Raw genomic sequence first — 13,691 nt, forward strand, 5'->3', positions numbered from 1 at the left:
TATGGGAAATTCAGTCTCTGACCAAGAGGAACAGTCTTCTTCTACGCAACTATTACCCAGAGATAGGAATTGACAGCCTTTATAACTGGCAGGATACCGGTTCAAAAAGGGCTAAGAAAGCAGTCATTTAATTATAGCTGCGATGTTGCCCTCAATAACATTCCAAGAAACGAAAATGTATTTAATGTGACTTATAACACCACGGTATCAGCTACTTAGAACTCTAATAACTAAGTTAAGGCTACCATTACTAATCACACACAAACGCTCTAAAATATTTCCCTTTCAACTCAGAAAGGTGCTAATAATTCTTCTAGACAGAAGGATATTCTTTAGTTTCAACATGAACTTAAAAGATCCCTCACTGCTTCATGCCTTGGTGGATACAGCCCAGAGAAAAATACCACCATAGTGTTGGTAATCTAGACTTTTCCTTGGGCTCATAGAATATTAGAGCTTAAAAGAACTGTGAAGACAGAAATGGCCAAGAGCTCCAAAAAGAGGAACCCAAGAGCCATGGAAATGTAGCACCATGCACAATTCACAGAATTGTTGGAAGGCTGAAAAATCTCATGTACATAAAGGGTTGATCATGTTCCCCCCGACACACACAGTAAATATCCAATAGTTATGTCTAATGAGTATTGTCATCATCACTGTAGAAAGTGTTTCTGTTTTAACTCTGTTGTCCCACTGGCCTTTGAATGGTCCTGAGTAAATGTCTGTTGAATGACTGATGGATAAATGAACTATTGACGGTCTCTTTGGAGCAAGAATGATTGAACCAGCCAGAATTAATGGAAGAGGGGCGCCTGGGTGGCACAGCGGTTAAGCGTCTGCCTTCGGCTCAGGGAGTGATCCCGGCGTTATGGGATCGAGCCCCACATCAGGCTCCTCCTCTAGGAGCCTGCTTCTTCCTCTCCCACTCCCCCTGCTTGTGTTCCCTCTCTCGCTGGCTGTCTCTATCTCTGTCGAATAAATAAATAAATTCTTTAAAAAAAAAAAAAAAGAATTAATGGAAGAAATACTGTACAAGGATTCAAAAGACCGGGGATGGAATTTTTTGTTAGGTTTCCTGGATATGGGGTCCAGAATAATTTACAAAACTCTGTGCTTTGGTTGCCCTATATTTTAAATGGGAATGAAAATACCTTACCTGCGAAAGCAGAGAGCTTTTCCTGAGGATGTGTCAGGCTCTAAGACCTATGATTCTAGGCAAAGCTACATAAAGCAATTTTATTTGCTTTATTTATACATCCTGCCTCATTACCAAAAATACATGAGGCAGCTTACAACAAAAGTAAGCAATAAGGTTTTATAATAACCAGATAAGACCTGCTAGCCCAACACTTAGGTTAACTTTAGAGGCGTGCATTTGTCCTGCAATGAGGGTGGTGGTACTCTGAATACAAATAATCATATCAGAACAACTGAAAATCTATACGGAATTCTTGTTGGAACGTCAATCTAGGTAAGAAATGTAGCCAATATAATGCAGTTAATAGACTAAATGCTCCTGGATTTAAAAATCATTTTGTTTTGTTTTTAAAGATTTTATTTATTTATTTGACAGAGAGACACAGAGAGAGAGGGAACACCAGCAGGGGGAGAGGGAGAGGGAGAAGAAGCCTTCCCATGGAGCAGGGAGCCCCATGCGGGGCTTGATCCCAGGACCCTGGGATCACCCGAGCCAAAGGCAGACGCTTAATGACGGAGCCACCCAGGCGCCCCTAAAAATGGTTTTTAAAAAGAATCACACAAAGGGAACAGCTCCAAACAGAGGTTTGTCATTTCTCTAAAATGTAAATCAGGAAGTCAACCTAAAACTTCAAAGAATTAATCTTTATTAAAATCTTCAAAACAGAATTTCAAAACAACTCTTGGTTTCTTTGAAATGGGTGCTATTGTTGGATATTAACTGCCTGATATTAATGTTATTATTATCTTTCCAGAGATTTAGAATACCAGACAAAATATGGTACTTTCCATGATGCCTTTGGGCCAGTAACGTCACACTAGCCCCTATGATTCCCGCACAGAGCAGGAGGAGACAGAATAAGCAACACTGGAGGGGCTGTCTGCACAGAAAGTCTACTTCTCAACTTCCTTAAGTTCCCTTTTTCATTTTTCCCCTGCCTTCTTACCCTAGAGAACACATGAAAAGGAGCTTCAAGACTTAGGGGTGATAAATCCCATATTCTCCACTATTAAATTAATTCAACAAAGTGACCATTAGATTGAGGTGGTTCTTGATACCTTAGACGCATTCACAAGCAAACCAACACCTAGACCTGTAAACGCCTCCAGGTTAAGAAATCAAAACCGAGGGGCGCCTGGGTAGCACAGTCGTTAAGCGTCTGCCTTCAGTTTGGGGCATGATCCCGATGTTCAGGGATTGAGTCCCACCTCGGGCTCCTCTGCTGGGAGCCTGCTGCTTCCTCTCCCACTCCCCTGCTGTGTTCCCTCTCTCGCTGGCTGTCTCTCTGTCTCATAAATAAATAAAATCTAAAAAAAAAAAAAAAAAAAAATCAAAACCGAAGGCTAACCAGTCTCACACAGCCGACTAGGGTTCTCTGAAGCAGGTAACAGCTTAAGCCAATGGAACAGTTTTCTTTCTTTGCTCCTGCCTTTTTCCCCATACAAGTCTCTCCCCTAGCTGCTGTCATTGGAGCCCTCCTGATCACGTCTAGCTCAGCGTTGCCAGAATGAAGTTGATCTTTGCTCGGGTACATTCTTGAAATTTTTTAATATGCCTCAGTTTATCTTTGAATATCACTCACGTTGAAATTTGGGATGTCCGATTAATGTGTCAAATTCTTGTTTTCGTCATGAACATTTGAACTAATGCTTTAGCAGGATGACTGGGGAAGGTCAATTTCACGGGCAGGGAGACCTCCTATAGAAGGCATGCTTACATGCTTATTACTGTGGCGACTACAAGGGTAAGTCCCTAGACAGCTATGGGGTTTGGGTGGGGATACCCCCACCCCCTGAATTTTTAGCAGTGTTTCATAATTTTTTTCTCTCTCTTGCTTCATGGTCACATTCACAGCAAATTGCAGCTGTTGATTGGTTTGCTTGCATTATATGGACATGCTTGCTCCTCCTAGAATTTGCTACCTTCAACTTTATCAACCTGTCTCTTGATTACTTGCTGGCTCTCATATTTACAAAGAGTAAACAGGATCTCAAGAAGGAACTGAGGGGTTTTTTTAATAAGAAAATTTGTGAGCTTTAGGGCTTGGCTTCTGTGAATATTCTTTTGGTTGCTATTTTAGAGCTAATTATTTTTCTCTGGTTATGTTATGAATAGTAAGAGGAAACATTCTTATATGCTCATAATTCAGTACTCCATGGTTCATCAAGACTGGAGTATGAAATTGGCTTAGATTTTGATCCCATTTCAGGATGATTTTTAGACAAGATAAAACAAGTCAAGAATGAATGTTTTACAGAAATAAAGACCGAGAAAAATTGGCAAAACCACAGCTTGGTTATCTACATTGTAAACTATTCCTATGAACTTCATGTGCCTTCAAACTCATAAAAATATTTTAAATTATTCTTTAAATCACCACCAAAACGAATTACTCAGAAGCCAGCTAAAGGGATACAAGTAATATAATTTTTCCCTTCCCAGCTGTACTGAAAACAAAAGCAACAGGAGGGATCTTTGAGTAGTCTGGCTGAACAGATTGTTTGCTTTCTGTCCACTGTATGTTAATTAAACCACTGATGGAAAACTTTCAAAGATAATTTTCTCCAACATATTTTGCTGTAGTTGTTAATCACGTAGCTCATGGAAATATTAAATATATCTAAAGACTCCCGTTTGGATATGGTAGAAAGCTTAAAGATATATTTCTGTATATATGTAATATATGAATTGTTCTTAACACATTCTTGAGATTTAACACATTTATTCAGTTAAAACAGCAGATAAACTATTCCTGAAGAAGGTACTTCAATACATTCCAAATAGAACATTATTATGAAACTCAATAACGTCTAGTTAATCTGAGAGTTAAAACAAGAAACTCATGTGTATCCTCATACTATTTTTTGCAAACCCTGCAAGTCTGTTTTGTGCCATCATATAGTGTAAAATAATTTAAAATAAAATAACAAAAAAACTGTGCTGGGCTGGATAGGTTTATATTTGTGTCTTATCTGAACGACTTTATTTAAATAGCTTACATTTAACCAACAGTTACATGTTTAGCCATTGTTATATGTTGAGACCATCTTTAACAGTATTTCTTGCATCTTGCATACAAATCATATACACGATACTTGCCAAACCACCAAGAAATCTACATAAATTGACATGCATCTTAGGTAATAGGGATCCATCTGTATACCTTTTGATAAGCATTTTGCTCTACACTTTACAAGTGAACCAAACCACCCCTGTGAATCCCCTGCAGAAACATGAAGACTGTTTACTGCAAACGGATTTTGCTGGCTAGATTCATCTGAGAATAGATGAGAATAGATGAAATGATCTGGTGGAGGTAGATTCCTAAATATGGCTTTGCATCTCAATGTATTGTGGGAGTGAAGATGAAATTCTATACACATGGATATATCCTTGGTTATGTCCAATAATGGAATGACTACACGGTCGGTTTGAGGTTTTGACTGACAGCATCACAGAATAAGACAGCTACAGAAAAGAAGCATACAGAGTGTTCGGTTGAGAGATAGTAAAGGGTTTCACTAGGCCCTAGACATCATAGTCTTTTTAAACTTCCCACATGATTATTTGAGATCCACTGGTTGATAACCACTGCTCCGTGCTCTATTCCCAACACACATGCCTTAGGGCATGTCCTCATAATCTCTTGCTTCCTGTCTGATCTTACTGTCTTCAAACTCTTCCTTCTCCGATCTTTTCTCCATCTGCTACCAGAGATACCTTTCAAAGTTATTTACTTCTCTCTTCTCATTAAAACCTCTAATGGCTCCTTACCACCCATTTCCTTTACCACCTGTAAACACCCCATGCTCTTGTTCTAACCCCTCTCCCCTTTCTTTGCACCCCCACGCCCACCCCCATCATGCCCTATGCTCTCATCACGTACAATTTCTCCATTTCCTCTTTATTTGCAATGAATATTGTCACCTTTGCATGGAGGAAAACTCTTTTTCACCCCAGACTTTGGGAAATCTCACAATTCCTTAAAGATCCAGCTCAAATGTTCTCTTGTTAAATGAAGTTTCCCTTTACTCCCCTGGGAGAGCTAGTTGAAGTTTCTAATATAAACCAATACTTCTCTTTACCTGCCACTTTAAACACTCTTCTGCCTATCCCCATTTGAATGTACGATTTTGCAGAAAAGAGTTAACTCATCTGGCCTGAGACAGATATCCTTAGAAAATGCTGTCTCCTGGGGCACCTGGGTGGCTCAGTCGGTTGAGTGTCTGCCTTGGCTCAGGTCCTGATCTCAGCGTCCTGGGATTGAGCCCCACATTGGGCCCCCTGCTCAGCAGGGAGCATGCTTTCTCCCTCTCCCTCTGCCCCTCCCCCTGCTCATGCTCTCTCTGTCTCTCTCTCAAAAAAATAAATAAAACCTTTTAAAAAAAAAAAAGAAAATGCTGTTTTCAGGGTTAGCCCTTGGCTAAGCGTCTGGAAATTTAGAAGGAGGGTTCCCGCTATTCTCTAACAGATAGTGGCTCACTATGGCTAAACTGTTTGGGCAAACAATATGGTTTATGCTGAACACCTGCCTTCCTTCTGGGAGTCTGGATTCTTGGTACATCCTAGACAGAAGGTGCTTATGTGAACAGCTCCCAGTAAAAACACTGGGCACTGAGTTTCGAACGAACTTCCCTAGTTGATAATATTCTACATGCATCATCATGGCTTGTTGCTGGAAAAATTAAATGTGTCCTATGTGCTCCTGCTGGAGAGGAGTCTTGGAAACTTGCCCTAGTTTCCCCCAGACATTGCCCCAAGTGTCTTTCCCTTGGCGGATTTTGGTTTGTGTCTTTTTGCTGTAATAAATCATAGCCATGAGCACAAGTATATGCTGAGTCGTCTGAGTCCTCCTAGCATACCACCAAACCTGGGGCTGGCCTAAGAAGACTCCTGACACACAGATATTTCAGATCAGAGATTCTATCTTATTTACATTTTTTGTCCCATCACTATAAGCCTGGGCATTGACAGACAGTATCTAAAATCTTCTCAGTAACAAATGGATAACTGAATGAATGATAGACCAAGTTACCCCTCAACTGAGACACAGTCTTAAAGTTCCTGTGTGTAATCTCTTATCTAACTTGTTAAGATTTTAACCACCTTCCTGAGTAGCCAGATAAAAGGGTGGAAGAAGGAGAAAACTATGGCAAAACAAATCTACCACAGCTTTTATTTATCTGACATGAGTTTGACTCAAAACTAGCTCACTGGCCAGTTAGGTGATGTTCAGTAACATTATGGTTGCAGTTTATCTCTCGGTTCTTTTTGGTTGATGAACTCCGTAAGAAATACAACACACGTCTTTGAAGAATGTAGGCATGACCCAGTGAGACTGAAAAGTTATGAAGTAGATGAAACAAGGACAATTTTAAGTTAAAATAGGTGGAGAATTACTCTAAGTTTGAAGCATTAATAGTTTTCTAATTTTACTATTAAATAAAATAATCAAACTTTTTAATTTTATACAGAAAGACGGAATCCTATGGAAACATTCTTAGCTTTACGAAAAATCATGAATGAGATTTAAGACAAGTTTAAGGTAGTGCTACATATTTACTAAAGTATTAGAAATAAGTACAAAGAATAAAACTTTGTTAACAGTTATAAAAGGTGTCTATGTATGGCTTCTAATTACGAATTCATAATAATCACAGTAATATTGGTAACACACACTAAACTTAACTTGGAGTTAAATACAATGCACTGTTCTAAACATCTGCATACATTAATGTATTTGGCAGGTACTATTATTAAACTGTCTTACATAAGAGAAAATCGATGCATATGAGGTTTTAAGTGATAGACTAAGAAAGTAACCAGAGCGAATCCAGAGGTTTGGTCTTGATTATCTAATCTGCCTCTGATTAATTTTTTGGGGGGTCAATTTAGCAATCGGTCACAAACCTTGATGACATGACACAAAGAAACCATCTAAAAGGAAAAAATAAATTAGACAAAAAGTGCTAGTGAAAACAGCAAGAATCTGGAAAAAATCTAGCATGTGAAAACAAAAAAGGAATACAATATCCCATCAAGCTGACTACTGATGGGAGGAAATGAAACAATGGTAATGTAAAAACAGGGCAGAAAGTAACAGCACAATATTGATTATATTTCTTATTATATCTTGAAAGAATGGGAAGTACTGGAAAATAAATCATTGATTTTGTTGTTGTTGTTGAGGATTTTCTATTAACTGCCTAGTAGAAATTTAAGAGAAAAACTGAATTCCTTCAAGTAGATTTCACACGTGTTTTACAGGGATAACCTACTGTTTCATAACAAAAAAAGATGATTATCAAAGAACTCATGCCATCTGCTGATTTTTCAGATAAATCTGTCAGATTTAGAGAATAAGCTCATTTCCATATGTACCATAATCTACAAATAATCTCTAAAGACAGGAAATAGCATTTAATTAAATCTGAGAATCTATCGTTTAATAAGATGTTCGAGATTTTCTGTAGAAAACATTGCATGAACTCAGAATCCACATGGAAATTTTAGGTATGTGACCTCCCACTATCTGTAAAATGAAAGGGGGCAGTTTTATAGCCTCTATGGTCCCTCCCAGCTATAAAAGTCTATCATCTACATATTTTAGGCTATTTGGGATCCTATTAAATATTCTACATTTATTTTCAGGTTTATTATCTAAATCCTGAAAATTCATATATTATGAGACTTTAGAGTCTCCATAGCACAGTAAAAAAGTAAAACTATTTGGTAAAAATACCTTAACACTTCTATTTATCATTAGCTATCCTAAACTACCCTTGCTGCTTGTGCCTGTATTCAGAATGCCTGCTTTTTTTTTTATTCAAGTTTTTATTTAAATTCTAGTTAGTTAACATACAGTGTAATATCGGCTTCAGGAGTAGAATTTAGTGATTCATCACTTACATATAACACCCAGACTGACTGATTTTAAAATAAGGGCTCTGCCCTAAAAGCTAAGCCCCAATGCATGAAAAGTATAACTCTGCCTGCCAAGGGAGATGGAAAATTCTGTAAACAAGGACTAGTCATGGCCAATAGCTTCTCTGAAAAAAAGGTTGAGTCTTTTGAGCCAGACCAGGCCAGATGGAATCAATTGGTATAATGGTGCCCAGTGTCAAACATTATGTCCAAATGCCTAGGGCCCAAATCACTGAGGGTCTTCTATTAAATTATAGCTGCCAGATGTCTGATATCCTCAGTCTCACTGCATATTGTTATCAGACCATATTCAGTTTGTGGGGTCAGAATCCATAATGGTCCAAAGTTGAGCCCAGGCTGACTTAGCCAATGACCACAGATGACAGCCAATGTATGCATTTCTATCAGACTGTTTTATAGATTTTATCTGATTTAAATCAAATCATACCATTATCAGAATGGCCCCAAATTTCTGTAGGTTAAATGCCCTCTAGAGATTTGTGTGGACTTGGGACAAGTGGTCAATAACACTTGCAATCTCCTCATCACAAAATTATCTTTATTGTTTATGTCTTTTTTTAAACTTACAGCCCTAGGGTTATAAATATAAGGTTACTCTGGGCCTGCATTTTTATTAAAAGATGACTTAAGTTAGTGTAAGACATTCCATATTCTTAGACACAAACCCAGCAGTATTTTTCTGAAATTTAACTGATTATAAATTTCAAGCTGAACAAATCAACAGATTAACTTCACCTCCATTCCTTACTTGCCCCCAAATAATGAGCAATGCTTTCCATACACTCCAACGACTAAGGAATAAACACCTAGATCTGGGCCCCGCCCTAAGGTGTGGTCTGTTCCCATTAGCTAACCAGATACTAGTTGTTAAATGTTGAATACCATTCCTAGATCCACAAAATCTATATTTTTGAGTTCCCTGCTTTGTGCTAGGGTAGAAAATACAGGGTAAACAAAATACAGTCTTAAGATATTCAACTTTGAGACTCAGTCATTACACCAAAACACACAAACACAATAGAAAGCCATTTAAAAATGTCAGGCAAAAAAATAAAAAGTCCTATTTCAGTTTTATATAAATTTAAAAGGCCAGCAGAAAAAAACATCAATAGCACACATCAAGATTAATGTTATATGCACTTCTATTCAATTTTTTGATCTACAAAATGGCAGTCACGTGTGGTTTTCTTGAATATATACAAATTTATCAACCCTAGTAAATTTTTTTAAGGATCAGTCCTCAATTTTAAAAAAAGGACAAATGTCATAAAGAGATAACTTACAGCAAAGAAAATATAGATACTAATAAATACGTTAAAATATTTCACATTATAAAATGTCAGAAAGTCAACACAATTGTTTCATATATTAAGTTCACAAAGATTTATTGTAAAACTGTACTTATCAGTATTTGATAGAGAATTTTTTTTGTAGCAAGTATTGCACTCTCTAATATTGGTAGGTAGATTCAAATTTTAATAAAAATTTCATATTGACAAATTTACAATCTGTAGCAAAAGTCTTCTAGGATTTGATACTATGGAAATATTCTGACATGCACAAAAAGACTTATGAATAAGTATAAAAAACTATATATAATATGATTTGAACTAGGTAAAAGAAAAAATGTATATATATATATACAAATACACCAAACCAAAAAAAGAGAAAGAAATACATTATAGTATTATCAGTGCTTTTTTGTGTGTTATACAGGATGGAAGCAGCTACGTTTTTTTTATTTGTTCTCATGGCATATCATTACTTTATATATCTTTTACAATGTTTTACTTCTTTTTTTAAGATTTATTTATTTATTTTGAGAGAGAGAGAGAGAGAGCACACTCGAGTCAGGGGAGGGGCAGAGGGAGAGGGAGAGAGAGAATCTCAAGCAGATTCCTCGATGAATGAGGAGCCCAACACAGGGCTCAATCTCACAACCCTGAGATCATGATCTGAGCTGAAATCAAGAGTTGGAAGCTTAACTCGCTGAGCCACCCAGGCACCCCAAACAAAGCTATTTTACTTTATTTTATTTTATTTTATTTTATTTTATTTTATTTATTTTTAAGTAGTTTCCACACCCAGCGTGGAGTTTATTTATTTATTTTTAAGTAGTTTCCACACCCAGCGTGGAGCCCAACATGGGCTCACAGCCCTGAGATCGATACTTCAGCTGATATCAAGAGTCAGACTCTTAACTGACTGAGCCATCCAGGCGCCCCTACAATATTTTACTTTTATAGTGACGGGAAAAAAAAAAACAACAACACAGTCTCTACTTTCTGAAGGTCAAATCCAAATATTCTGACTTGGTGAAGTCTTTCATTACCATCAACATATAATTTTCCTAGGGAGAGTTATTATTATTTTTTAAATAATTTTTTATTATGTTATGTTAGTCAACATATAGTACATCTTAATTTTTGATGTAGTGAGGGAGAGTTATTTTAAAGTGATCTCATAGAACTTCATTCAAACCTACTGCTGTGTTTTTCTCGTAATTATTGATGTAATGCCATCTCTATACAAACAGCCATGAACTTGTCCAGGAGAGTTTGTGCTTCTTTCTGTTACTGTAATAAATGGTCACTAAAACTGCTCAGGGTGTCAAGTCTGTTTGTCCCCCTAGGATATGTCATGACATGGCTGGGGTGCTGACCTGGTATTTTCCATCATGACGGCTCTTAAAATGATCTCACTTCTCTGCTTAAATTCTTAGCCTTGAATACTTAAGTATGTGGGGTCATTTCTTGAGAAAATTAGAAGCATCCCTGCCAATTTCTCTAAAATTTCCTACACTTTTCTAACCTCTTCTTCTTTCTTTCTTTTTTTTTTTTTTAAGGATTTTATTTATTTATTTGACAGAGAAAGAGCACAAGTAGGGAGAGAGGCAGGGAGAGGGAGAAGCAGGCTCTCCGCTGAGCAGGGAGCCTGAGGTGGGGCTCGATCCCCTGGGATCATGACCTGAGCTGAAGGCAGATGCTTAACCAACTGAGCCACCCAGGTGCTCCCTAACCTCTTCTTTTTCTATATATGAACTTCATCAAATAAAAGATGAGTGTTACAACACTATAACTTCAAAATCTTTTAAAATGTTCAGCTAGATTAATATGGTAAAAGAATTTTCCCATTTATTCTATTTCTCACATTTGATTCATATATTTAATGAAATACACCTTTGTACTACCTTAGAACCACAAAGCAATGGGCAAAACTACTTAGCTTTGATATCTCCAAATAACTTTACAGAAAAGTTCTTTCAAAAAAAGTCACAGGAAAAAGATTTATGCTTCTGAATATCAAAGGCATTGTGAAGCAAGGGTTCATAAATATTGGTTACAGGAGAAACCATATAATTCTTTAAACAAAACTGACACTTTGTTATTTATGTTTAAATATGCAATACTTTATGTGCAAAGATGTTACTTCCTTCATTAAGTAGTTTTTGAGTATTTACTAGCTGATGACTTGGATAATTCATCCACTTACCCAGGTCCCCTTATGATTAACTCAAACTAGTATTAGGGGTGAAGTATCTTGAGAGAGAAAAAAATATATTCCAAACAGCCTCTATCATAAGAATGGGACCTTGAAGCCAAAAATCAAGAAAATTATGGGAAATAGAAAGTTTTAACATTAGTATAAATTTAGTTAAGAAGTTTTGGTCTTTCACAAACTGTATCATACTTTTAATACTATATTTTACTCCACGGAATTTGACAAGATTTTTTCACTTTTGTTTGAAAAAGAGACATACTTAAATTTGAATTTCAACTGCCATTCATTCAAATGGCAGTTTTAAAATAAAGTTCTCAAGAATTTCTAAAATGGTATGAATGTCTGGATTTAGTCATTACTTTCTTAAATAACATTCCCTAATTAAATTGTGTGATTGCATATATTTACGCTGATTACACAATTTAACTAACATTGTAAATAAACCACAATCAACAAAATTACATTAAAAAGAAAAGTAAGACAGTGAAAACTGTACTAAAATTAGACTTAAATTTCTATGCTATATTCCTAAAATATACAAACCACAGTTGAGGGTTAAGCTACCAAAGTGAGACAGAATCCACAGTAACCTTTCAATCCCTTAGAGATTAGCAGCATTCTGAGACTTTCAGAAGTCAATTGCTTCATTCTCCTTCTTTCTTTGAATTTACCTCTTAGTAAATGCTTTTTTTACCCATACAAACAAATTGCAGATAAACTGAAAAGGTCTCTGCTTTATTTTTATTTATTTATTTATTTATTTATTTATTTATTTATTTATTTATATAAATATTTTATTTATTTATTTGACAGAGAGAGTGACAGCCAGCAAGAGAGGGAACACAAGCAGGGGGAGTGGGAGAGGAAGAAGCAGGCTCCCAGCGGAGGAGTCTGATGCGGAGCTCGATCCCATAACGCCGGGATCACGCCCTGAGCCGAAGGCAGACGCTTAAGGACTGAGCCACTAGGCTCCCCAAAGGTCTCTGCTTTAAGTACTTGCTACAATATACATTTATGTAAAACCTCCCTTCTACCAGTGTGCCGACTTTAGTGCACAACCAAGAAAAAAATCTGAATTTCATAAAATAATTAAAAACCTAAAACTTTCAGGGCAATTGGGTGGCTCAGTTGGTCAAGCTTCTGCCTTCAGCTCAGGTTATGATCCCAGTGTCCTGGGATCAAGTCCTACATTGGGCTCCCTGTCTCCTTCTGCCCCTCCCCCCTTGCTTATGCTCTCTCTCTCTCTCTCTCTTGCTCTCTCACTTTCTCTTTCAAATAAATAAATAAAATCTTTAAAAAACCCTAAAACTTTCATTATTGGGCAACAACTGCTTGCCAGAGTACTGCCAAAAATTATATTGTGTATCTTCACTAGTGCTCAGAACAATAATAAGATAAGAATTCTTTACTTACAAATAAGGAGTATCGGAGAACATAGATTTAAGAAAACTTGTTCCAGTTAAAAAAAATCCATAAATGATAGACTTTACGCAATTTCCTTACAATAAGTATCTCCTCATTTTATAAAAAAAAAAATCACTATTCATATAAAAAGGTGAATAACCCGAAGGGCTTTAAAATATTATTAAATTAAAATATTCCTTTCATCTAATATGAAAAATTAAACCATTAAAGAGAAAACAGGAGAAAATTTTAAATACCTATTATTCTGTTCTAGATGTAGGAGGCCGGGTTATCACCTTAGTGAATATCCTTTCTGGATATTTCTCTGCATGTCTCCTTATGTCTTTGTACAGAAAAGTCCGTGTGCGCCTAATGTGTATTGCTTATTTATACACTATACACAAATACTTTTCCATGTTATTGACTATTACTATATTTTATTAACAATTAATGCATAGCATAAACTAATCTTCAATTGTTGAACTTTCAAGTTGGTAGTAAAGCCTACATTTCTGTGAGCAACCTCACTCTTGTTTTTCAGGAATAATTTCTGAAAGGGGGATTTGTACTGTGTTGCACTCAGACTGTTAACCAGTTTACACAGCAGCAGGTCATGAAGATGGGTATCCCATATATATATATA

The 13,691-nt window shown here is 36.5% G+C and overlaps 1 protein-coding gene across 1 annotated transcript in view; it reads right to left on the bottom strand.

Moving 5' to 3' along the window:
- Positions 1–13,691, bottom strand: part of PLXDC2 (plexin domain containing 2) — a 435,546-nt gene that overhangs the window by 265,969 nt on the left and 155,886 nt on the right. The gene's annotated exons all lie outside the window — the stretch shown is intronic.

Source organism: Ursus maritimus, unplaced genomic scaffold, assembly GCF_017311325.1.
Source record: "Ursus maritimus isolate PB19 unplaced genomic scaffold, ASM1731132v1 scaffold_31, whole genome shotgun sequence".
In the NCBI taxonomy this organism is placed as follows: Eukaryota; Metazoa; Chordata; class Mammalia; order Carnivora; family Ursidae; genus Ursus; species Ursus maritimus.